Source organism: Herpailurus yagouaroundi, unplaced genomic scaffold, assembly GCF_014898765.1.
Source record: "Herpailurus yagouaroundi ecotype Mexico unplaced genomic scaffold, PumYag 566, whole genome shotgun sequence".
In the NCBI taxonomy this organism is placed as follows: Eukaryota; Metazoa; Chordata; class Mammalia; order Carnivora; family Felidae; genus Herpailurus; species Herpailurus yagouaroundi.
The window spans coordinates 2,210,327-2,217,940 of NW_024412783.1; the positions used below are offsets into that span (position 1 = coordinate 2,210,327).

Genomic DNA, 7,614 nt, shown 5'->3' on the forward strand with positions numbered 1-7,614 from the left:
ATATATATATATATATATATATATATATATATATTTACACACACACAATAATTAAATCAGGAGATGCAAACCCACTGGATGCTTTGGAGCTGGTGGTAGTGCTGGTCTGGAGGAGGGGCTGTCTGTGTTGTCAGCATCAATCCAGCTCCAGTAGATATGCAGTTACCAGATGTGGAGGGGCATGGTTTGGTGTAGGTGGGTCCTGCCTCTACTGTTGACCTTCCATCCTTTCACCTTGTTGGTGATGGAGAGAAAAATTGTGACACCCCAATATCTCCTCTGTGGAAGAGGTGTCCCAAACTACTCTGTTTAGGCAGTCCTCACTCTGCCACAAGCACGAACGAGGCAGCTTGTTCTCCTGCATTGTCTCCCATGCTTCCCTGGTACTTGGCTGGTATTTAAACCCTGATGTCTTATAGGGTTTCACTCCATGCACCCCAGTTCAGTGGAAGTGTTGCTCTGTGCCAATATATGGCCTCTACTGGCAGGTGCAGGCAGTCTTTGTCCTTTGAATGGTTATATACCTTCTTCACACAGCACTCCAGGGAAGGGATTGCTTTCTCCCACTGTGGACTGCAACTCTGAACTAGTTACCTACCCTGGGGCTGGCTTCCCTTCTCCCAGATGTGCAAACTGGGCAGCCAGCCCCAGTCCAGAGAAAGCCCCGCAGTTGGAGACTGGATCTTTCTCTGTCCTGGTCCATGATTTTTCTCTTGTTCAGGTACAGTCCTACACTTCCCCAGTCTCTCTTTCCCTTCACTTTGTCTCTCTGCAGAAGGGTATCCCTCTCACCCATGCCTATGCAGCCCATATTAACTCTCCCAGGTCGCTATTGTGCAGCTATGGCCTGCCAGGTTGTCCCCTTGGGTCCCTGGAGATGTCTTTGTCACTCTGCAGCCTGGACTGTTGGAATTCAAAGTCCTTTGGCCTCAACACAGCTGTGTTTGAGGGACAAGGGAACTTTGGGTCCCCCTACTTCTCCACCATGCTTGAGAAATAGCTGTTCTCTACTGTTAAGAGCCTCTTGTGGTTTCTCTGTCTTCTCCTTGCCCCTTCCCATATTTCATCTGTTTTCTTTCTTAAATATTATACCTGAATGAAATCATATGGTATTTGCCTTTTTCTGATTGACTTATCTAGCTTAGCATATGTTATAGCTCCATCCATGTCATGGCGAATGGCAAGATTTCATTATTTTGGTGACTGAGTAATGTGTGTGTGTGTGTGTGTGTGTGTGTGTGTGTGTGTTTATACACACACACACCATATATACACATACACCATATACACCATATATACATATATATATATATACACACACACACACACACACCATATACACTATAAACACACACACACACACACACACACACATATATACACACACACACACACACACACACACACACACACCAAATCTTCTTTATCCATACATCAGTCAATGGACATTTGGCCTCCCTCCATATTTTGGCTATTGTAGATAATGCTTCTATAATTATTGGGGTTCATGTAACCCTTTGAATCTTTATTTTGTATCCTTTGGGCAAATACCTAATAGTAAAATTGCTGTATTATTGGGAGTTCTATTTTTAGCTTTTTTAATGTTATTTATTTAGTTTGGTGGGGGAGAGATAGTGAGCTGGTGTGAGCAGGGGAGGGCCAGAGCAAGAGGGAGGGAGAGAGAGAGAGAGAGAGAGAGAGAGAGAGAATGCCAAGCAGGTTCCACACTGCCAGCACAGAGTCCTACATAGGGCTTGATTCCATAAACTGTGAGATCATGACTTGAGCCAAAATCAAGAGTAGGATGCCAAATTAACTAGCCATCCAGGCACTCCTACATTTAGTTTTTTGAGTAACTTCATACTGTTTTAGTTTTTTGAGTAACTTCATACTGTTCTCCAGAGTGGGTACACTAGTTTGCTTTCCCACCAACAGTGTAAAGTCTTCCCCTTTCTCCACATCCTTGCCAACATCTGTTATTTCTTGAAGTAAACTTAGCCATTTTGATAAATGTGAGGTGATAGCTCATCATGGCTGTGATTTGTAGTCTCCTGATGATGAGTAATGTTGAGCATCTTTTCATGTGTCTGATAGCCATCTGGATGTCTTCTTTGGAAAAAGAAAATGTCTGTTCATATTTTTTGCCCATTTCTTAACTGGGTTGTTTGTTTTTTGGTGTTGAGTTTGATAAGTTCTTTATAGATTTTGGATACTAACTCCTTATCAGTTACATCATTTGTAAATATCTTCTCCCATTCCATTGGTTGCCCTTTTAGTTTTGTTGTTTTCTTTGCTGTGTAGAAGCTTCTTATCTTGATGAAGTCCTAATAGTTTATGCTTGCTTTTGTTGTCCTTGCCTTTGGCGATGTGCCTAGTAAGAAATTGCCCAATGTGTCTGAGGTCAAAGAGGTTGCGGCCTGCTTTCTCCTCAAGAAGAAATGGTTTACTGCCGCACATTTATGTCTTTCATCTAATTTGAATTTATTTTTGTGTATGGTCTAAAAAAGTGGTCCAGTTTAATTCTTCTGCATGTCACCATCCAGTTTTCCCAACACCATTTGTTGAAGAGACTGTCTTTTTTCTATTAGATGTTCTTTCCTGCTTTTTCAAAGATGAGTAGACCATATAGTTGTGGGTATATTTCTGTGTTTCCCATTTTGATCCATTTTTTTTAATTATTATTATTTTTAATTTTATTTATTTATTTATTTATTTATTTACTTACTTACTTATTTTGAGAGAGAGAAAGGTTGTGTGAGCAAGGGAGGGGCAGAGAGAGAATGAGAGAGTAAATCCTGAGTAGGCTCCATGATGTCAGCACACATGGGGCTCCATCACATGGTCAGAGAGATCATGACCTGAGACAAAATCAGGAGTAGGACTCTTAACTGACTGAGTCACCCACATGCCCCCCAAAATACATTTTTGGGCAAAGTAATTATTTAGGTGAAGGTAAAATAAAAACTTCCCCAGGGGCACCTGGGTGGCTCAGTCAGTTAAATCATCTGACTTCAGCTCAGGTCATGATCTCACAGTTCATGAGTTCAAGCCCCACATTGGTCTCTGTGCTGACAGCTCGGAGCCTGAACCTGCTTTGGATTCTGTGTCCCCCTCTCTCTCTGCCCCTCCCCTGCTCACTCTCTGTCTCTCTCTCAAAATAAATTAAAATTAAAATTAAAAATTAAAAAAAGCTTCCCCAAACAAACAAAAGCTGAGGGAGTTCCTTTACACAAGAAATACCTTACAAGAAATCCAAAAATAATTCTTCAAGAAGAAATAAAAGAACAATAATTATGAACATGAAAATACAGTAAAACCTTGGTTTGCAAGCAAAATTCATTCCAGAAACATGCATGTAATCCAATGGACTTGTATATCAAAGTGAATTTATCCATAAGAAATAATGGAAACTCAAATGATTTGTTCCACGATCCAAAAATATTCATATAAAAATGAATATAATACTATAATATAATGCAACATAATTAATAAAATACAAAATATAAAGAAAAATAAATTAATCTGCACATACCTTTGAAAATCTTCACTGCTGGTATGCGGGAGACATGAGAGAGGAGGGTTATTGCGTAGGATGTCTTTCATTATCACTAATGGAATCACTGCTCTCTATGGGCTCAATGGTACATTTTTCTGCATGGGACCATTCTGTATGCTCATACAGATGTTGACTCCAGTGCAGTAATAATAAACTCTTAAAATAAATAAATAAATAAATATAATAAATAAAATAATAAATAATAATAATAATAAACATCATACAGATGTTGACTCCAGTGCAGTAATAATAAAATAATAAAAATAATAAAAGAGTTTATATACTGTATATATATACAGTATATATAAAGTATATACTGTATATACTTTAACTGGCAATAAGGCCACAGAAGAAAGGGTCTATATGTGCAGACAGCCTGACCTAGCATGCAGCAAAACATTCCTAAGCTTACTCTTGTATGGAAAAGTAAAGCACTGTCCATAGGTTCTTTGAAGTAACAAAAAAATACACTAATGCCAGTTGTGGGCACCTTCCAACATTCTGATACATTACTGATTTCTGCCAAACACCACAGTCTGAGACTGAGCATCTGAGCATGGGAGACGATCACCCACAATCCCACAGCAAAAGAGAGAGAGGGAAGAACCATTGGCTCAGTTGTTATCATGTGATGTTCAGCATCATATACTACTCATATTGGAAAACATTGTGCAATTATCAAGTTAAAATTTATTAGAAATGTTTGCTCATCTTGAGGCACACTCAGACCAACTTACTTACAACCCAAGGTTTTACCGTATGTGAAAACATACAACACACCCATTAAAAAGTGTATATGGTCAGATTTAGAATACTCTAATAATTGTAACATGGTGGTATGTTAACCACTGAACTCTAGTATAAGGTTGAAAGACAAAAATAATTCAAAATAACCTTAACTACAATAATTTGCTAATGGATACATAGCATAAAATATGTGAATTATAACATCAAACACGTTAAATGTGGGAGAAAGTGTAAAAATGTAGAGGTTTAGTAGGTGATAGAATTAGGTTGTTATCAACTTAAAATATGTTTTTTTCTATCATAATATATTTCAATTAAGATTTAAAAATAACCACAAAACAAATACCTATATTAGATACACACAAAATAAAGTTAACAGAATCAAGGTATACCATTACAGAAAATCATGAATTCACAACAGAAAACAAACAGCAAGAGAGGAAAAGAGGAACAAACAACTACAAAAACAAAACAAAACAAATCAAAACAAACAAACAAAAAAAATCCAAGAAACAATGAACAAAATGGCAATAGTAAAATTAACTATCAACAGTTAATTTAAATTATTGTCAATATTGCTTTAAGTGTATTAAGTCATAAAATAAGAATGTACAGAGTAGGTGAGTGGATAAAAAAGACCAACCTAGGGGTGCCTGATGGCTTAGTTGGTTAAGCGTCTGACTTCAGCTTGGGTCATGATCTCGCAGTTTGTCAGTTCAAGCCCTGCATTGGGCTCTGTGCTGAGAGCTTGGAGCCTGGAGCCTGCTTCGGATTCTATATCTTCCTCTCTCTCTGCCCCTCCCCTGCTCATGCTTTGTCTCTCTCTGTCTCTCAAAAGTAAATAAATGAAAAAATTTTTAAAAATCAACCTATATTTTGTTTCCAACATACTTATTTCAGTTTCAATGATATACATAGTCTCAAATAAAAATATTGAAAAAATATATTTCACATAAATAAACACCAAGAGAGGAGTGCTAGCTATGCTTATATCAGAAAAGATAAACTTTAAGTCAAAAAGTGTAGCAATAGACAAAGAGGACCATTATATAATGATAAACAGATGAATAATTTAATAAGCTATAAAAATTATAAATATATATAAACCAAACATCACAATATCTAAATATATGAAGCAAATACTTATATATATGTGAGAAATAGACAAAAATACAATGATAGTGGGGGCCTCCAATACTCCACTTTTAACAATGAATGGAATATCAATAAGGAAATATTGGACTTGAACTTTAAACCAAGTGGACATGACCATTATTAAAAAGAAAATTCATCCATTCTTCTCAAGGGCACAACAAACAATCCCCAGGATAGGTCATATGTTAGGTTGCAGAACAAGTCCCAGGAAATTTTAATAAGTTGATATTATATCAAGTGTTATTTATGACCACAAATATATGAAACTGATAATCAATAAAAGGAGGAATTCTGGAAAATTCACTAATATGAACAAATTAAACAACACACTCTTGAATGACCAGTGGTTTAAAGATGAAATCAAAAAAGGAAAGGAAAAGTTTTGAAACAATTAAAAATGAAATCACAGCATAAAAATTATAAACCATAGCAAAATGCCCACATTTAAAAAAACAAAAAAATAAAAATAACAAAATATTAAATATTCAATGTAACTTCACACCTCATAGAATTTGAAAAACAAGAAAAAACTAAGCCCAAAGTTGGCAGAAGAAAGGAAATAACAAATATCAGAGCAGAAATAATTGAAACAGCAAACAGAAAAATAATTTAAAAAATAAAATTGAGTAAACTTTAGCTAGAATTACCAAGATAAGAGGAACCAAGTAAATAAAATTATGCATGAAAGAGGAAGCATTGCAATGGATACACAAATACAATAAAAAGACAACTATGAAAAATCATGTTAGCGAATGGATAACCTACATAAAAGGGATACATTCCTTAAAACACACATCCTTCCAAATCTTAACCATGAAGAAAGAAAAAAAAAAAAAAAGTAAACTGATAAGTAACAACAAAGGACATTGAATCAGTAACCAAGACAAGGATCAGTCTCATGGGTCAGTTGCATTAATCATTTGAAAAATAATTCATCCGTAATCTTCTCAAACTCTTCCAAAAATTTGAATAGGAGGAAACACTCTCAAACTAATTTTGTAATAATGGCACTGCCCATATAAAAAAGCCAGAATAGAGTATCATAATCAAATAAAAATACAGGCCAATATGCTTAAAGAATATACACGTGAAAATTCTCAGTTAAGATCCTACCAAACTGAATTTAACAGCATATTCAAATGATCACACAACATGATTAAGGGGGATTTATACCTTTTATTCACAGATGATTTCACATACTAAAACCAATCTATATAATACACCACATTAATGGAATAAAATAAAACAATTAATATAATAATCTTAAATTTATGTAGTAAAACATTTGACAAATCCAAAAAAAATATTCATGGTATAAACTCCCAATAATAAATTGACTAAAGAAATATAATACATCTACATAATAACAGCAAACATGTCCAACAGTGAAACTTTAAAGTTTTCCATCTAAAACCAGGAACAAACCAAATGTACCGAGTCTCACGTCTCCTACTCAATATAGTACCAGAGATGCTAGCCAGAAGCAATTACAAAAGGAAAAGAAGTAAAAGTTATCAAAATCAGAAAAGAAGTAAAATTGTCTCAGTTTATTGATGTCACAATCTTGTATAGGGAAATCCAAAAGACATCACTAAAAAACAAGACTAAAAAAAAAATAGTAAACTCAGAGTACAAAGTCAAAATACAAAATTCAGTTGCATTTCCAAATACTAACAATAAAAAGAAATAAAGATAATAATCCCATTTATAATAACATAAAAATAAAACATCAAAATATTTTTTCCAAATTTTTATTTGAATTCTAGTTAGCTAACATACAGAGCAATATAGTAGAATTCAGTGATTCATTACTTACATACCACACACAGTGCTGATCATAACAAGAGCCCTCCTTAACAGCCATCACCCATCTAGCCCATCCCCCACCCACCTACCTTCATCAACCCTCAGCTTGTTCTTTACTTTAAGAGCCTTTTGTGATTAGTCCCCCTCTCTCTTTCCCCCCTCCCATATGTTCATCTGTTTTGTTTCTTAAATACCACATATGAGTGAAATCATATGGTATTTGTCTTTCTTCGACTCACTTATTATTTTTCCTAATGTTTATTTTTGAGAAAGATCAAGCAAGGAGGCACAGAGAGAGAGAGAAAGAAAGAGAAAGAGAGACAGAGAGAGAGAGAGACAGAGAGAGAGAA

General features: G+C 35.3%; 1 long non-coding RNA gene across 1 annotated transcript in view; it reads right to left on the minus strand.

Annotated features, from left to right (window-relative positions):
- The window catches only part of LOC121023567 (uncharacterized), a 12,817-nt gene extending 5,452 nt beyond the window's left edge, over window positions 1–7,365 (minus strand). The window contains exon 1 of the long non-coding RNA XR_005787454.1: window positions 7,326–7,365. This is a non-coding gene — a long non-coding RNA (uncharacterized LOC121023567). The remainder of the gene's footprint in view (window positions 1–7,325) is intronic.
- Between the last annotated feature and the right edge of the window lie 249 nt (window positions 7,366–7,614).